Source organism: Lissotriton helveticus, chromosome 1_1, assembly GCF_964261635.1.
Source record: "Lissotriton helveticus chromosome 1_1, aLisHel1.1, whole genome shotgun sequence".
NCBI lineage: Eukaryota > Metazoa > Chordata > Amphibia > Caudata > Salamandridae > Lissotriton > Lissotriton helveticus.
The window spans coordinates 283,280,063-283,299,173 of NC_136057.1; the positions used below are offsets into that span (position 1 = coordinate 283,280,063).

Consider the following 19,111-nt stretch of genomic DNA (forward strand, 5'->3'; position numbering starts at 1 on the left):
CGCCGACCAGACGGGCAGCGGCATTTTGGACTATCTGAAGTCTGTGACACAGTACAGCTTTTAAGCCCAAAAGAAGTCCATTTGCATAGTCCAAGTGCGTTGTTATAAGCGCACGGACTATGGTTTTACGGGTATTGCTGGGCAGATAGTTAATGAACTTTTTTATCATTTTAATTTTGCAGAAACATGCTGCGGAAACTGAATGAACTTTATTATCAAAGGACAAGCGATTGTCCCACCTGACACCTAAGTTTCTCACCGATTCCTTTGGTAGAGGGGCAAGACTCAGATCATCCGGCCACCAAATATTAGAAGCTAGAGGGGAAGGTTGATTGAAAAACAGGACCTCAGTCTTTCCTGCATTGAGTCTAAGAAAATTGAGATCCATCCATGTAGCAATATTCCTGAGGCATGACTTAAGGGGATCAAAGGTGGAGGGGGAAACCTCTTTATAGGTAAAAAGGAGCTGGATATCATCAGCGTAAGATGTTGATTTAATACCCAACTGGGATATCATTTCAGCCAGAGGAGTAAAATAAACATTGAAAAGAAGCGGACTCAATGAGGAGCCCTGCGGGACACCCCATTTAAGTGGCCTCGTAGAGGAGGTGTAGGGAGGAGTATGAACCTGTTGTTTTCGGCCAGAAGGAAATGATGCGATCCATTTAAGAACCGTGCCCTGGATTCCACTGGATTTCAGTTGTTTTAAGAGGATCGGGTGAGAGACGGTGTCAAATGCTGCTGAAAGATCCAGCAGCACTAACACCGCCCTCGATCCTTGATCAAGTGTCCACCTCACTGAGTCGGCCATTTCAATTAGGGCCGACTCTGTGCTGTAGCCAGAGCGAAATCCATGTTGAGAATCATGGAGAAGCCCCTTAGATTCAATGTATTGGGCAAGTTGTTGATGTACCAACTTTTCCATGATCTTGGCCGGTGCAGGGAGAAGGGAAATCGGTCTGTAGTTTCCCGGGATCTCAGGATCTGCATTAGCTTTTTTTAGTATTGTACTAGAAACGCGTGTTTCCAAGCTTCTGGATAAATGCCCGATCTCAAGGATGCGTTCCAAATTGCATTGAGATGAGGATTGAGGAGTGTTGCCAGAGCTTTGTATTGTTTAGCTGGCCAAGTATCATTGGGAGAACCGGATTTACATTTAAATATTTCCTGAAGGGATCGAGCTTCTGGTATTTCAGAAAATTCTGCCAAAGCTGATGCGAAAGTTTGATTACCTAACGGTTCGTCCTCAATATCGAGGCAATTCTTTTTAGGGAATGAAGCATAGATTAGGGAAATTTTATCTTCAAAAAACTTAGAAAGTTGATCACACAGAGCCTGGGACACGGGCTGGCGCCGATTCAGCGCCTGCGGATCAGTGAAGAATTTAACGATAATAAATATCTCTCTAGAGGAATTGCTGTCTTTACCAATTCTGTCTGATAAGAAATTTCTTTTATGTTTTATTATCAATTTACGATATTCTTTGATAGCTGTTCGATTCTTATATTTATTTTCCGTCGAGAAGGTCGATCTCCAGCAAACGTTCAAGTTCAAGTTCAAGTTACATTGTGCACATTTGACTGCACTACTGCTTGTCTCAATGCCTGAGTCATTCTGCAAGTGCATAGCTAGTGACTGGGTTCCTTGAGTGCTAGTAGTTGACAGCAGTATACGTTTATTAGCACTTATGTTTCAGCAGAGTTATTAGATAAGGACATGCTTCAGTCAGGTTGATTGCAGGCATGGACAGAGCTGCTTTAGAGCCATAGAACAGGTCAGCAGAGCTGCTTTAGAGCCAGAGAATCAGGTCAGCAGAGCTGTTGTAGAGCCAGAGAGCCAGGTCGGCAGAGTTGCTGTAGAGCCAGAGAACGAGGTCAGCAGAGCTGCTTTAGAGCTATAGAACCAGGTCAGCAGAGCTGCTGTAAAGCTAGAGAAACCAGGTCAGCAGAGCTGCTTTAGAGCCAGAAAATCAGGTCAGCAGAGACGTTGTAGAGCCGGAAAACCAGGTCAGCAGAGCTGCTCTAGAACCAGAGACCCAGGTAAGCAGAGCTGCTCTAGAGCCAGAGACCTAGGTCAGCAGAGCTGCTCTAGAGGCCGAGAACCAGGTCAGCAGAGCTGATGTAGAGCCAGAGAAACCAGGTCAGCAGAGCTGCTTTAGGGGGAGAGAACCAGGTCAGCACAACTGCTTTAGAGCAAGAGAACCAGGTCAGCAGAGCTCTTTAGAGGGAGACAACCAGGTCAGCAGAGCTGCTCTAGAGCCAGAGAACCAGGTCAGCAGAGCTGCTTCAGAGCCATAGAACCAGGTCAGCAGAGCTGCGTTAGAGCCAGAGAACAAGGTCAGCAGAGCTGTGCTAGAGGCAGAGACGCAGGTCAGCAGAGCTGCTTTAGAGGGAGAGAACCAGGTCAGCAGAGCTGCTTTAGAGCTAGAGAACCAGGTCAGCAAAGCTGCTCTAGAGCCTAAAAACCAGGTCAGCAGAGCTGCTCTAGAACCAGAGAACCAGGCCAGCGGAGCTGCTCTAGAGCCAGAGAAACGAGGTCAGCAGAGCTGCTTTAGAGGGAGAGAACCAGGACAGCAGAGCTGCTTTAGAGGCAGAGAACCAGGTCAGCAGAGCTGCTTTAGAGGGAGAGAACCAGGTCAGCAGAGCTGCTTTAGAGCCAGAGAACCAGGTCAGCAGAGCTGCTTTAGTGCCATAGAACCAGGTTAGCAGAGCTGCTCTAGAGCAAGAGAACCAGGCCAGCATAGCTGCTTTAGAGCTATAGAACCAGGTCAGTAGACGTGCTTTAGAGCCAGAGAACCAGGTCAGCAGAGCTGCTCTAGAGCCTAAGAACCAGGTCAGCAGAGCTGCCTTAGAGGGAGAGAACTAGGTCAGCAGAGCTGCTTTAGAGCCAAGGAGCAGGTCAGCAGAGCTACTCTAGAGCCAGAGAATCAGGTCAGCAGAATTGCTTTAGAGCCATAGAACCAGGTCAGCAGAGATGCTCTAGAGCCAGAGAACCAAGTCAGTAGAGCTGCTTTAGAGCCATAGAACCAGGTCAGCAGAGATTCTTTAGAGCCAGAGAACCAGGTCAGCAAAGCTGCTCTAGAGCCTAAAACCAGGTCAGCAGAGCTGCTCTAGAGCCAGAGAACCAGGTCAGCAGAGCTGCTGTAGAGCCAGAGAAACCAGGTCAGCAGAGCTGCGTTAGAGGGAGAGAACCAGGGCAGCAGAGCTGCTTTAGAGCCAGAGAACCAGGCCAACAGAGCTGCTTTAAAACCAGAGAACCAGGTCAGCAGGGCTGCTTTAGAGCCAGAGAACCAGGCCAGCAGAGCTGCTCTAGAGCCAGAGAACCAAGTAAGTAGAGCTGCTTTAGAGCCATAGAACCAGGTCAGCAGAGATTCTTTAGAGCCAGAGAACCAGGTCAGCAGAGCTGCTCTCGAGCCTAAGAACCAGGTTAGCAGAGCTAATCTAGAGCCAGAGAAACCAGGTCAGTAGAGCTGCTTTAGAGGGAGAGAACCAGGTCTGCAGAGCTGATCTAGAGGGAGTGAACCAGGTCAGCAGAGCTGCTTTAGAGGGAGAGAACTAGGTCAGCAGAGCTGCTTTAGAGCCAGAGAACCAGGTCAGCAGAGCTGCTTTAGCGCCATAGAACCAGGTTAGCAGAGCTGCTTTAGAGGCAGAGAACCAGGTCAGCAGAGCTGCTCTAGAGCAAGAGAACCAGGCCAGCATAGCTGCTTTAGAGCTATAGAACCAGGTCAGTAGAGCTGCTTTAGAGCCACAGAACCAGGTCAGCAGAGCTGCTCTAGAGCCTAAGAACCAGGTCAGCAGAGCTGCCTTAGAGGGAGAGAACTAGGTCAGCAGAGCTGCTTTAGAGCCAAGGAGCAGGTCAGCAGAGCTACTCTAGAGCCAGAGAATCAGGTCAGCAGAATTGCTTTAGAGCCATAGAACCAGGTCAGCAGAGATGCTCTAGAGCCAGAGAACCAAGTCAGTAGAGCTGCTTTAGAGCCATAGAACCAGGTCAGCAGAGATTCTTTAGAGCCAGAGAACCGGGTCAGCAAAGCTGCTCTAGAGCCTAAGAACCAGGTCAGCAGAGCTGCTCTAGAGCCAGAGAACCAGGTCAGCAGAGCTGCTGTAGAGCCAGAGAAACCAGGTCATCAGAGCTGCGTTAGAGGGAGAGAACCAGGGCAGCAGAGCTGCTTTAGAGCCAGAGAACCAGGCCAACAGAGCTGCTTTAAAACCAGAGAACCAGGACAGCAGGGCTGCTTTAGAGCCAGAGAACCAGGCCAGCAGAGCTGCTCTAGAGCCAGAGAACCAAGTAAGTAGAGCTGCTTTAGAGCCATAGAACCAGGTCAGCAGAGATTCTTTAGAGCCAGAGAACCAGGTCAGCAGAGCTGCTCTCGAGCCTAAGAACCAGGTCAGCAGAGCTAATCTAGAGCCAGAGAAACCAGGTCAGTAGAGCTGCTTTAGAGGGTGAGAACCATGTCTGCAGAGCTGATCTAGAGGGAGTGAACCAGGTCAGCAGAGCTGCTCTAGAGCCAGGAAACCGTGTAAGCAGAATTGCTTTACGGCCATAGAACTGGGTCAACAGAGCTGCTTCAGAGCAAGAGAACCAGGTCAGCAGAGCTGTTGTAGAGCCAGAGAACCAGATCAGCAGAGCTGCTCTATAGCCTAAGAACTAGGTCAGCAGAGCTGCTCTAGAACCAGAGAACCAGGTCAGCAGACCTGCTGAAGAACCAGAGAAAAAAGGTCAGCAGAGCTGCTTTAGAGGGGGAGAACCAGGTCAGCAGAGCTGCTTTAGAGCCAGAGAACCAGGTCAGCAGAGCTGCGTTAGAGCTTGAGACCCAGGTCAGCAGAGCTGCTCTAGCTGACACTGACTGACTTACACTGACTGACTGACACTGATTGACCCACACTGACTGACTGACACTGATTGACTGACCCTGACAGACTGACACTGATTGACTGACACTGACTGACTGACACTGACTGACTGACACTGATTGACTGACACTGACTGACACGGATTGACACTGACTGACTGTCACTGACTGACACTAACTGACTAGTCCCTACTACTCTCCTACTCACTCTCTACTACTCTCTACTACTCTCTCTCTACTACTTGCTCTCTACTACTCTACTATTCGCTCTCTACTACTCACTCTACTACTCACTCTCTGCTACTCTCTACTACTCACTCCCTACTACTTACTCTCTACTACTCTCTCTACTACTACTCTCTACTACTCTCTACCACTCACTCTCTACTACTCTACTACTCACTCTCTACTACTCTCTCTACTACTCACTCTAGTACTCTTTACTACTCACTCTCTACTACTCTCTCTACTACTCATTCTCTTCTATTCACTCTCTACTACTCACTCTCTACTACTCACTCTCTACTACTCGCTCTCCAATACTCTACTACTCACTCTCCACTACTCACTTTCTACTACTCTCTCTCTACTGCTCTCTACTACTCACTCTCTACTACTCTACTACTCTCTACTACTCTCTACTACTCACTCTACTACTCACTCTCTACTACTCTACTACCCTCTATTACTCTCTCTACTACTCACTATCTACTAGTCTACCACTCACTCTACTACTCTCTACTACTCAGTCTACTACTCTCGTTCTACTACTCTCTCTCTACTACTCACTCTCTACTACTCACTCTACTTCTCTCTCCACTACTGACTCTTTACTACTCACTCTACTACTTACTCTCTACTACTCACTCTCTACTACTATCTACTACTCACTCTACTACTCACTCTCTACTACTATCTACTACTCACTCTCTACTACTATCTACTACTCACTCTCTACTACTCACTCTCTACTACTCTCTCTACTACTCACTCTCCACTACTCGCTCTGTACTATTCGCTCTGCTACTCTCTACTACTCACTCTACAACTCACTCTCTACTACTCTACTACTCTTTCTACTACTTACTCTCTACTACTCACTCTCAACTACACACTCTACTACTCACTCTCTACTACTCTCTACTACTCACTCTACTACACACTCACTACTACTCACTCTCTACTACTCACTCTCTACTACTAACTCTCTACTACTCACTCTACTACTCACTCTACAACTCACTCTCTACTACTCTCTACTACTCACTCTACTACTCTCTACTACTCTATCTACTATTCTATACTACTCTCTACCACTCACCCTCTACTACTTACTACTCACTCTCTACTACTCACTCTCGACTACTATCTCTCTAGTAACTCTCTACTACTCACTCTACTATGCACTCTGCTACTCACTCTACTACTCACTCTACTACTCTCTACTACTCACTCTACTACTCTCTACTACTCTCTCTACTATTCTATACCACTCTCTACCACTCACCCTCTACTACTCTACTACTTACTCTTCCATTCTCTCTCTACTACTCACTCTCTTCTGTTCACTCTCTACTACTCTCTACTACTCACTCTCCACCACTCACTCTCTTCTACTCGCTCTCTACTACTCACTCTCTACTACTCTCTACTACTCACTCTCTACCACTCTACTACTCTCTCTACTACTTACTCTACTCCTCACTCTCTACTACTCGCTCTCTTCTACTCTACTACTCACTTTACTACTCTCTACTACTCTCTCTAGTACTCTACTTAACTTACTCTCTACTATTCTCAACTACTCTCTCTCTACTACTCTCTCTCTACTACTCACTCTACTACTCTCTACTATTGCACTCTACTACTCTCTACTATTCACTCTACTACTCTCTACTACTCTCCCTCTACTACTCACTCTCTAATACTCTCTACTACTCACTCTCCCCTACTCACTCTACTACTCACTCTCTACTACTCTCTACTACTCACTCTCCACTACTCGCTCTCTACTACTCACTCTCGACTACTCACTCTACTACTTACTCCCTACTACTCTACTACTCTCTCTACCACTTACTCTCTACTACTCTCTCTACTACTCACTCTACTACTCTCGTTCTACTACTCTCTCCTCTACTACTCACTCTTTACTACTCACTCTACTACTCTCTCTCTACTACTCTCTCTCTACTACTCTCTCTCTACTACTCACTCTCTACTACTCACTCTCTACTACTATATATTACTCACTCTCTACTACTCACTACTACTCACTCTCTACTACTCTCTCTGTACTACACTCTCTACTACTCACTCTCCACTACTCGCTCTCTACTACTCACTCTCTACTACTCTCTACTACTCACTCTACAACTCACTCTCTACTACTCTAATACTCTCTCTACTACTTACTCTCTACTACTCACTCTCTACTACACACTCTCTACTACTTGCTCTCTACTACTCTCTTACTACTACTCTCTACTACTCACTCTACTACTTACTCTCTGCTTCTCTGTCTACTACTTACTCTCTACTACTCTCTACTATTCACTCTCTACTACACACTCTATAGTACTTGCTCTCTACTACTCCCTCTCTACTACTCTCTACTACTCTCTCTACTACTTACTCTCTACTACTCTCTCTACTACTCACTCTCTACTACTCTCTACTACTCACTCTCTACTACACACTCACTACTACTCACTCTCTACTACTATCTCTCTACTACTATCTCTCTACTAACTCTCTACTACTCACTCTACTACTAAATCTACTACTCGCTCTGCTACTCACTCTACTACTCACTCTCTACTACATTCTACTACTCACTCTACTACTCTCTACTACTCTCCCTACTATTCTATACTACTCTCTACCACTCACCCTCTACTACTCTACTACTCACTCTCTACTGCTCTCTTCCTACTACTCACTCTACTACTCTCTACTACTCACTCTCTACCACTCTCTCTCTACTACTCACTCTCTTCTATTCACTCTCTACCACTCTCTACTACTCACTCTCTACTACTCACTCTCTACTACTCACTCACTACTACTCACTCTCTACTACTCTCTCTACTACTCTCTCTACTACTCACTCTCCACTACTCGCTCTCTCCTACTCGCTCTCTACTACTCTCTACTACTCTCTCTACTACTTACTCTCTACTACACACTCTCTACTACTTGCTCTCTACTACTCACGTTCTACTACTCTCTACTACTCACTCTACTACTGACTCTCTACTTCTCTCTCCACTACTCACTCTTTACTACTCACTCTACTACTTACTCTCTACTACTCACTCTCTACTACTATCTACTACTCACTCTACTACTCACTCTCTACTACTATCTACTACTCACTCTCTACTACTATCTACTACTCACTCTCTACTACTCTCTCTACTACTCACTCTCCACTACTCGCTCTGTACTATTCGCTCTGCCACTCTCTACTACTCACTCTACAACTCACTCTCTACTACTCTACTACTCTCTCTACTACTTACTCTCTACTACTCACTCTCAACTACACACTCTCTACTACTCACTCTCTACTACTCTCTACTACTCACTCTCTACTACACACTCCCTACTACTCACTCTCTACTACTCACTCTCTACTACTATCTCTCTACTAACTCTCTACTACTCACTCTACTACTCACTCTACAACTCACTCTCTACTACTCTCTACTACTCTATCTACTATTCTATACTACTCTCTACCACTCACCCTCTACTACTTACTACTCACTCTCTACTACTCACTCTCGACTACTATCTCTCTAGTAACTCTCTACTACTCACTCTACTACTCACTCTACTATGCACTCTGCTACTCACTCTACTACTCACTCTACTACTCTCTACTACTCACTCTACTACTCTCTACTACTCTCTCTACTATTCTATACCACTCTCTACCACTCACCCTCTACTACTCTACTACTTACTCTTCCATTCTCTCTCTACTACTCACTCTCTTCTGTTCACTCTCTACTACTCTCTACTACTCACTCTCCACCACTCACTCTCTTCTACTCGCTCTCTACTACTCACTCTCTACTACTCTCTACTACTCACTCTCTACCACTCTACTACTCTCTCTACTACTTACTCTACTCCTCACTCTCTACTACTCGCTCTCTTCTACTCTACTACTCACTTTACTACTCTCTACTACTCTCTTTAACTTACTCTCTACTATTCTCAACTACTCTCTCTACTACTCTCTCTCTACTACTCACTCTACTACTCTCTACTATTCACTCTACTACTCTCTACTACTCTCCCTCTACTACTCACTCTCTAATACTCTCTACTACTCACTCTCCCCTACTCACTCTACTACTCACTCTCTACTACTCGCTCTCTACTACTCTCTACTACTCACTCTCCACTACTCGCTCTCTACTACTCACTCTCGACTACTCACTCTACTACTTACTCCCTACTACTCTACTACTCTCTCTACTACTCACTCTACTACTCTCGTTCTACTACTCTCTCCTCTACTACTCACTCTTTACTACTCACTCTACTACTCTCTCTCTACTACTCTCTCTCTACTACTCACTCTCTACTACTCACTCTCTACTACTATATATTACTCACTCTCTACTACTCACTACTACTCACTCTCTACTACTCTCTCTATACTACACTCTCTACTACTCACTCTCCACTACTCGCTCTCTACTACTCTCTACTACTCACTCTACAACTCACTCTCTACTACTCTAATACTCTCTCTACTACTTACTCTCTACTACTCACTCTCTACTACACACTCTCTACTACTTGCTCTCTACTACTCGCTTTCTACTACTCTCTACTACTCTCTCTACTACTTACTCTCTGCTTCTCTGCCTACTACTTACTCTCTACTACTCTCTACTATTCACTCTCTACTACACACTCTATAGTACTTGCTCTCTACTACTCCCTCTCTACTACTCTCTACTACTCTCTCTACTACTTACTCTCTACTACTCTCTCTACTACTCACTCTCTACTACTCTCTACTACTCACTCTCTACTACACACTCACTACTACTCACTCTCTACTACTATCTCTCTACTACTATCTCTCTACTAACTCTCTACTACTCACTCTACTACTAAATCTACTACTCGCTCTGCTACTCACTCTACTACTCACTCTCTACTACATTCTACTACTCACTCTACTACTCTCTACTATTCTCCCTACTATTCTATACTACTCTCTACCACTCACCCTCTACTACTCTACTACTCACTCTCTACTGCTCTCTTTCTACTACTCACTCTACTACTCTCTACTACTCACTCTCTACCACTCTCTCTCTACTACTCACTCTCTTCTATTCACTCTCTACCACTCTCTACTACTCACTCTCTACTACTCACTCTCTACTACTCACTTACTACTACTCACTCTCTACTACTCTCTCTACTACTCACTCTCCACTACTCGCTCTCTCCTACTCGCTCTCTACTACTCTCTACTACTCTCTCTACTACTTACTCTCTACTACACACTCTCTACTACTTGCTCTCTACTACTCACGTTCTACTACTCTCTACTACTCACTCTACTACTTACTCTCTACTACTCTCTCTACTACTCACTCTCTACTACTCTCTACTTATTTATTTATTTTAAAAGTTTTATGTAGCGCTGGCTAGACCCGGAGGTATCAGAGCGCTTTACATGAGCATCAGATCATAGTTCCAGGTTACATCATTACAAAGGTTACACAGTTCTTAGAGCATGGCAACATAGTTACTTGTAAGGTCTAGATAAACAATAAGCACTAATACGTAAGGGGAATAGAAGGCAAGGTGAGAGATTCAGGGGGGGTCGGAGTAGGGGGAAATAGACAGATAAAGAAGGTGGGAAAGAGGAGGGGAGGGTGAGAGACACAGCGTGCGGGGAAGGGTGACGGGGACACAAACCGGTAGACGAGTCAAGGCAACGTCCAAAGTCCAGTAAGCTGTAATCCCAGGGGAAGTGGTATCCCTTCCCTATCTCTATTGCGAGCGGCTCCCTTTACGCAGTGGACTCTCTCAGAGGGGTCTCTGAGACTCCAAGGCCTACGTACTGGATCCTTCCCCAAAAAGGGGAGAGGGAGTGCTTTGGCTAGGGGTGCCATACCATACCTCAAGTGTGAGAGGCTCCCTTGGCACAGTGGACTCACTCAGCTGGTTCGCTGAGACTCCAGAGTATAAATATTGGATCTTTCCCCAACAAGGGGAGAAGGAGTGCTTAGTCATAGGGCACAGAGGACAGGGGGTAGGTAGAGTAGCAGGCAAGGGCAGAGATTCAGGGGAGAGAGGATAGGAGCTAGGGAAGAGACAATAAGGAGAGACGAAAAAAAGTCTGCCTAAAGACCGACTGGGTAGGTGACGACCAAGGAGGGAATCCACGGCCCATCTCCCCTATAGCTAAACCAAGTAGCTCCATCAGGCATCAGACAAAATAGTTCAGTCTCAAAACATTGAGAGAGGAGAGAGGGAGAGACATAAATAGAGGGAGGATGCGTCTTGGAGAGATGGGCAGGGTAGAGGATAGACCAAGAGTTGGGGCCAAGTTTCGAGATAGGCGATACTGAGGGAGAGGGGGAAAGAGAGAGGGGAGACATGATTAGGAGAGTAAGGAGGGAGAGAAGGAGTAAACAGATTAAATCATAGGATTAATCAGAACAGGAATATAGAAAGGCTGAATTATGGCAGAGATACATTTAGCCAAAAAACTAAATTACAGCAAAGAAATGGGGGAGAACAAAATAGAAGAACATCCTATGGGGGGGGGACAACAAAATCACATACAGTAAGCAGCATTAGACAGCATAGTTATATAAAACGAACAACAATAGTAGAACACGTCCAAATATACATTCAGGGATTAATGCTAAGAATGAGAGAGATGTGAAGTAAACTAATAGTGGGAAGGATGAGAGTCAGCTAAGGAGAACACACACCAGAGAAGTACTGTGCAAGATACATAGATATCGCACTAGGTCACATTTGGCCAACAGCAAATAATAAAAATAGGAAAAGGGGGTGAACCACATTAAGGAACATTCTAGAGGGGGATAACAAAATCAGACAAATTACACAACAATTATAAAACATATCAAAAAGGGAACATTACAGATTAACATTAAGCGTGAGAAAGATAAGAATAAGGTTAAGAAGTTGTTGTATGGGCTTCTGGCTTAGTCCTCTTTCTGTTGTTGTAGGTGGCTTTTGGCTTAGTCCTCTTTCAGTTGTTGTGGGAGGGTTCTGGTTTAGTCCCCTTTCTGTTTCTGTGGCATCAACAGAGCAGTCCTCCTATATTTACTATGTGTGTGAGGAGCAGTCCCCTTTCACTCGCTATGAGTATGGCAATTTATGGTATCATCAATTATGAAATGCCCTCACTAAAAATGCATCAGTACAAAAACAGTTTCGATGGCCATCACAAACAACCTCCGACCTAGGGTGTCTACAAAGTAGCGTTTCACAAGTGGTTAAGTAGGTAAAGCTAAAGAATATGGCGAGGCGCTCACCGCTTGCTAGAATCCAGCATCAGCTGTGCTCACCATCAATAAGGAGAGGCAGGCAGTCAGCTGCTAAGTTTCAGAGCAGGTGAGCCGGTTGTTCATCAGGGCGCCGTGAGGACATGACATCAAAAAGGAGGGCGGGCAGGCAGGGGTGGGCTCAACCATCGGCCGAAGACAACCGGCTTCAGCTCAGCTTAACCTGTGAGCGGAGGGCCAGCTCAGCACCGGCACCGAAAGCAGGCAGACAGAGATGCTGCTCAGCACCGGCATCAGTGGTGGGCACAAATGGGCGGGGAGATGAGCACATGAGAAAATGGCCTCAGCAGCACTGGCTTCAACTTGGGCAACAGCTGTGGTCGGAAAGGCGGGCTCAGCATCGGTGGCATAGCGGGGCGAGCGGCGGTATCGACTCCGGCTGGGGGAGATGCAACATGCGGGGCGGGCTCCACACCTGGGCACCCCGAGCCCGACTTAGGACTCGCTGGGCGACCTCCTGGCAAAGTAAATCGAGGACCCGCTTCCCAACAGGGCGCAGCGGTGTCTCAAGAGTTGGCCAAGATGGTCGGAGTGCGGAAATCTTCTCCCGGGGCTCCTCTGCGCAGGTAAGTCCAGAATCCAGATCCTTGTTTATCCGTGTACGCAGCTTGCGGCACCCCGGTGGCGTGCTGCTGCGAGATGTGGATGGCAGGGTGTTTTTTGGGGTCTCTACTACTCTCTCTACTACTCACTCTCTACGACTCACTCTCTACTACACACTCACTACTACTAACTCTCTACTACTTACTCTCTACTACTATCTCTCTACTACTCACTCTACTACTCACTCTACTACTCACTCTACTACTCACTCTACTACTCACTCTGCTACTCAATCTACTACTCACTCTCTACTACTCTCTACTACTCACTCTACTACTCTCTACTACTCTCTCTACTATTCCAATCCAAAAATTCTTTATTTCGGCCACATGGGCCATAAAAGATGCAGTAAAAATACATAAATAAAACACAATATATACAATAAAAGCCAACTGGACCTGCAGCGTTAGAAAATACAAGGTGATATAAGTTAACCAGACATTTTCTTCCTTATTATCCATGCTGCCATTAAAAATTTGGAAACCGCAAACACAATGTGGCCCAGGGTATTAGTTTTCATAACCCTGTAGGCCTGTAAATAGTTCCTGAAGCCCAGGTTCCGACATAGAGGGGCTAGCCAGCGCCTCCTCGGGCTCCGATAGACATGGCAACAGAACATTATGTGCAAGTCGTCCTCATCAGTAGCTTTGCAGCATGGACAGAGCTTGTCACCCCCTTGCAACCATTTATGGGTAAAAACTTTAGTAGGGAGCGTACCAAACCTCCATTGCAGGAACAATTTCCTCGCCAAAAGAGGATAGATAAAATCCATAAAAGGTTCAAAAACATAAGAATTTTTGGATACTATAAAACGTCCCGTCAGGGTGCCACTGTCATAGGCATTGTCCATATCAGCGAGGGTTTTGTTCTTATAGAGCTGTGCCAGGGTTTTGCGCGAAATCCTTCTGCAACCCTGAGCTGGGTCATCCCATAGGTCTGGCAAATTCAGGCTGGAACATTCCGACTTGATGAATGCCAGCCAAGGGATCTTACCATTAACATCCAGCCTCATGATGTGTATAAGGTCCTGCCTATAATGATGCAGTTCCTCAGTGGACCATAACCGATGCCAGTACTTCACCGGTTTCGACCTCAGGTCCTCTGTGATTGACGGAAGGCCCAGGTCAAGTCTTAGGGGGAGGAGTGGTGTGCCTTGCGGGAGAGCAAGAAGACGTCTGAGGAAACAATTTTCCACCCCTGCCATGACCTTCCCAGCTTTATGGCCCCACAGCTCACTGCCATACAAGGCAGCTGCCTTCGCCTGGGTCCTGTACATTTCCAGGGCCGGACTGACAGGCTTAAAGGTGGACTTATTGGATACCCTCAGGAGTGCGCCCGATAGCTGGGAGAGTTTCAACCTAGATCTTGCCACCTGGGAATCCCATGTCAGATTTTCTTGGAGTGAAACCCCCAGATATATGAAGGTAGAAACCCTTTCCAGACTAGTTTCCCCCAGTTTTGGATTGGGTCTGGTCTTGGTCGGAGGGTTGAAGATCATGAACTTAGTTTTTTCCGTGTTCACCTCCAACCCATGTTGTCGACAGAAGTGACCAAAACCATCCACGATCCTCTGGATCCCCATAGGGGATTTGGAAAGAAGGAGGGTATCATCGGCAAACATTATTGCCGGAACCCTCCTTCCTGCCAAAACCGGGGCGTCATTATCCCCGACAGCGTCAAGGTGTTGAATGACGCTGTTAATGTACAGACAGAACAGTGTCGGAGCCAGGACACAGCCCTGTCTGACACCTCGGCGGACCGGGAATTTGCCCGAGGGCTTGCCATCCCTCCCACACCTCACTACCGCAAAGTTGTTCTCATGCAGCCTAATGATGATTCTAAGGAGGTGGGGGGGAACTCCTAGCTTCTGCAGAACCTCCCATAACTTCCCCCTCGGGACGAGGTCGAAGGCTGACCTCAGGTCCACGAAGACCATGTACAGTCGACCTCCCTCTACCGTGACCGTCTTCCAGTACAAGAGAAGGAGGCGAAAGATTTGGTCCATGGTCGACGTGTTCTTCCTGAAGCCAGCCTGAAGGGGGCTCAAGATGTCATTGACCTCGACCCAGTCTAGGAGATGGTCCAAGATGAGGCGCGCGAAAAGCTTTTGGGGCACATCTATAAGGCTTATAGGCCTGTAATTGGAAGGGAGCAGAGTAGAACCCTTCTTATGGATGGGCACAATCTCTGCCCCCAACCACGACCCAGGGATCGCCATACCTCCGAGAACGGCATTAAACAGGACAAGAAGGTATGGGCCCCAGATATCCGGGTGGTGCCTAAATAGATCCCCGGCTAATCTATCCAGGCCTGGCGCCTTCCCCACTGCTAGGCGTTCTAGGGCAAGCTCCACTTCCCCCAGGGATAGTTCCATTCCAAACTCCTGAAAACCCAAGGGCAGTTGCAGCTCTGCGGCCGGGCAGGAACTAGTATCTTGGTAAAGAGCCCCAAAGTGGGCCTCCCAGACCGCGGGGGCTATGTTAGACTCAATCGCTTTACTGAGTTCCCTTGACCCATTATTTACAAGGGCCCAAAATTTCCGGGAGTCCCTGAATTTGAGGGCATCGTAGAGGTCCTGCCAATGCTTCCAGTCCCACTCGGTCCTTGCAGCCGCCAGCACTGATTTATGGTACTTCCTTAGGTCACGTACTTTGGCCTTGTCTGACCCCTCTTTTATGGCTGCAATGAGCTCAGATTTTGCTGCCCTGCAATCTGGGGTGTACCAGGTGGGGACAGGGGTCCTTTTCTTTCGGATTGGGACCTCCGGATGGAATACCTCGGCCAAGTCCCTCACTAAAACCTGGTGAATATTTCCCAGTTTCTCGCAGTAATCGGGGGTTCTTGGTACATTCAGGAGAGCATCCACCTCCATAAAGCTTGGGAGTGCCAGCTCATATAATTTCTTGATGGACTCTTCCGACCTCACCAGCTTTCCCCACTTAACCCGGCGCCTGTTTGTGGTCAGGAGCAAATCCCCCATATCAACCCCTTGGCCAGCTGGGGATGAGTCCGTCAGGGGCAGAGGGCACAAGATATTTAGGCAAAGGGCGTTGTGGTCGCTGTCTGACCTCTTAATTACCCTAAAGTCCAGCACTTTGGGCCAAAGTGTAATGTCCACCATGATGTAATCTAGCCTCGACTCATGGCCCCTCCTATTGAAAGTACACACCGAGGGGGTATCGGAAGGGGTACGACCATTACACGCCCTCAGCGCGCTATTCAGGGTAAGGGACATGAGTTGTAAGGCTAGAGGGGACCAGGCTTTAGGGTGAGGAGAAGAAGAGGGTGGAACCCCCCAGTGGTCGTCCTCGGCCGTAAGGACACCATCGAGTAGACCTTCCAGAGGTTCAAAGTGGCAATTGAAGTCTCCTCCAAGTACCACCTTGTAGTCACCCGGAAGTTGGCCCAAGAAAGAAGCCAGATCATTTAGGGTAGGTGATTCCCTTGGCGAGGCCACCGGGCGCGAGTAGACGTTGACAATGGCCCACGGAGTTTTGCCAGGCCAAGTGAGCCGCACACACTGGATGTCCTGCGAACACGTGCGAACCTGCTCCGCCTGGCACCCAGTGTGACTCGCAATCCAGATTGCCAAGCCACCAGATGGCCTCCCCCTCCCAGCCCATTTGGCAGGGATTTCAAATACTTCAAACCCTCTCCTGGCCTGAGCGGCCCTCGCCCAAGTCTCCTGAAGGAGAAGTATATCACATCCACCTACCAGGGAGTCCCATTCAGGAGAGCCTTCCTTGTTCGCGATTCCTGCCACATTCCAGGAGAGAATTTTCAGACCTGGATCAAGTGGCAGGCTGCCCTGAGCTCCAGCAGGAGGTTGCGGGGTAGCCATGTGTAGACCAGCGTCTAGGGCACCGGTTCCGCCGACAGCGGTGGCAGCAGGACCAGCCCGCTCCACTGCCCCTGTTTGCGGAATATGGTCAGACCCGGTGCCAAGTGGGGGACCCAGTTGGCACAGATTGTCGACCGTGTCAGCCCCTCGCTCATTGGCCGCCTGCAGCCGGGTTGGTTCCAACATAGGGATCACACCCAATCCCACACAACCTTGCACATCATCCACCCTATTCTCAGGACCAGACAGGATTGGCCTGGTTTGTGGTCAATCGACCTGATCCAGACAGGAAAACCTGTTGTGATGTATGAAGTTTGCCTGAGCAGTTGGTAGGGAGTGCCTTGGTCTGTAGCGGGAGCCAACTACAGCAAAGCCCACCCTGGTCCATCCCTTCTCACTCCCTCCCACCGTGTTGCTACCACTGGGATAAAAATAGGAGAGGGGTACAAGATCTATTGTGGACTTATCAGGCCTTACAAGCCAGTTGCAGATATAATTTGCAACGTGTGGGCTCCTAAATCTTAAGACGATGCAATCCCCTGACCTGTTCTTTTTGGTAGGGCCAATCCATGGGATCCTCCTTACCATCAGAACCTCACCCTTCAGGTTTGGAGGCAGCGGTCTATTAATACTGAGCCAGCTTATGACCTTATTGCGTAGGGAGTCTTGAGACTCCCTAACACCACCAGTTAGCTCAGGGACTCCCACCATAATTGCCGTATATGGAACAGCTTCTGGGGGCAGATTGACCTCCCTGCGTCTATCTGGGGGAGGGACAAAACCATCGCTTGGGGCATTTGTAGGACCCACTGTCGCCTTTGACTGTGGCGCAAGCCGCGGCGCAGGGGGTAACTTAGATCTCCTGGGGGCCGGAACAGGGGGCCTAGGCGCTGGAGGTAACAAAGTGCGCGTCTGAGAAATAGACGCACCATTTGCACTAGGCAATGCCCTACTGGAAACCTGGGGCAATGTGGAAGGAGGTAAGCTATTCCCAGGTGGTTCCCCGATGGCTACGGGGGCATTTGTAGCTACACCAGGGCTTCTCCTAGTATGGATGTTTTCCCGGGACTGGAGTAGATTCTCTATAGCCTCTAATCTAACTGAGATGGGGGTTAACAGATTCTTAATAATAGCTGTGAGGGAATTAATTACTATATCTGAACTATTGGAAGATAGCCCACCAAAGATAAATGGGCCCGCCGCCGCTGGTGATAGCACAGGAGCTGGCGAGGCCACAAGATCCGACCCAGACCCAGATAGAATGAGCTCAGGGGAGACCGAAATATCTGTACTTTCTTCGAGGGTTGATTCAGATACAACAATTTTTGCCCTTTTTGCCCTCTTTATTTCAGCAGGCCTTTTTCTTTTTAGAGGCTGTGCCACCCCACTATCTACAGGGAATGTTAACAGGGCCGCTTGACCCGCTTCCAACGTGTTTAGACCCATGTTATCCGGGACAGCAGAGTGGTCAGAAATCCCCGTTGACCGTGGGGAATCCCGATCCCTCTGCGTAACAGGAGTTCTTAACTGTCGGAGTACCGACTCAATAGTCTGGTCAATGCTGTCCAGTAGAGACATGTGGGTAGCGTCCGTAGTGATGGGTGTACTAGCATCATTCGAGACAGATTCCCCAAGGTCCAAGAACACACTTTCAGGACCCATCTCAAGGTGAGAGTCCGTGGATGAGTGACACTTGCTGATTTGGGAGCTCGCCTTGGGGAAAATTTTTTCCAAAGTGCTTGCGCCATGTTGTACAGACTTACTCCTTAAAGCTCTAGATGCCATGTTGAGGTAAATGATGGGGCAATTTGGCGGGGGCGTTAGAGGGGGGGCCCGGTCCGGTCTCTCCCGGCCTCTAACGGCCTAGAACGGCCCGCTCTTTGCCCGGTCTTCGCCCGCGCGCGTCCCGCGTTCGCGCGGGTGAGCGAGATTAAGTAGGAGGAGGAGCGAGCGGGAAGAGGCAGCAGGTGTGCGCGCTGGTCCGGCGCAATTACCTGTGGGCCTCGCAGTCCCGCTCGCGCTGTGGGAGTCCTCTGGTCACACCGGATTAGGAAAACCAGGAATGGAGCACGCCGGCTCCCGCTGATGTCCACAGTTAAACCAGGCGATGAAGTCAGGAGTGACTGATTAGAGCACGCCGGCTCCCGCTAATGCCCACAATTGGTAGAGCGATAGAACTGCTTAAATGAAGGGCACATCCCACTTGCAGCAACGACTTCGAGCGGCACCCGCGGA

At 48.1% G+C, this 19,111-nt stretch overlaps 1 protein-coding gene across 1 annotated transcript in view; it reads left to right on the plus strand.

Moving 5' to 3' along the window:
* Positions 1–19,111, plus strand: part of LOC144769403 (hemagglutinin/amebocyte aggregation factor-like) — a 388,219-nt gene that overhangs the window by 19,826 nt on the left and 349,282 nt on the right. The gene's annotated exons all lie outside the window — the stretch shown is intronic.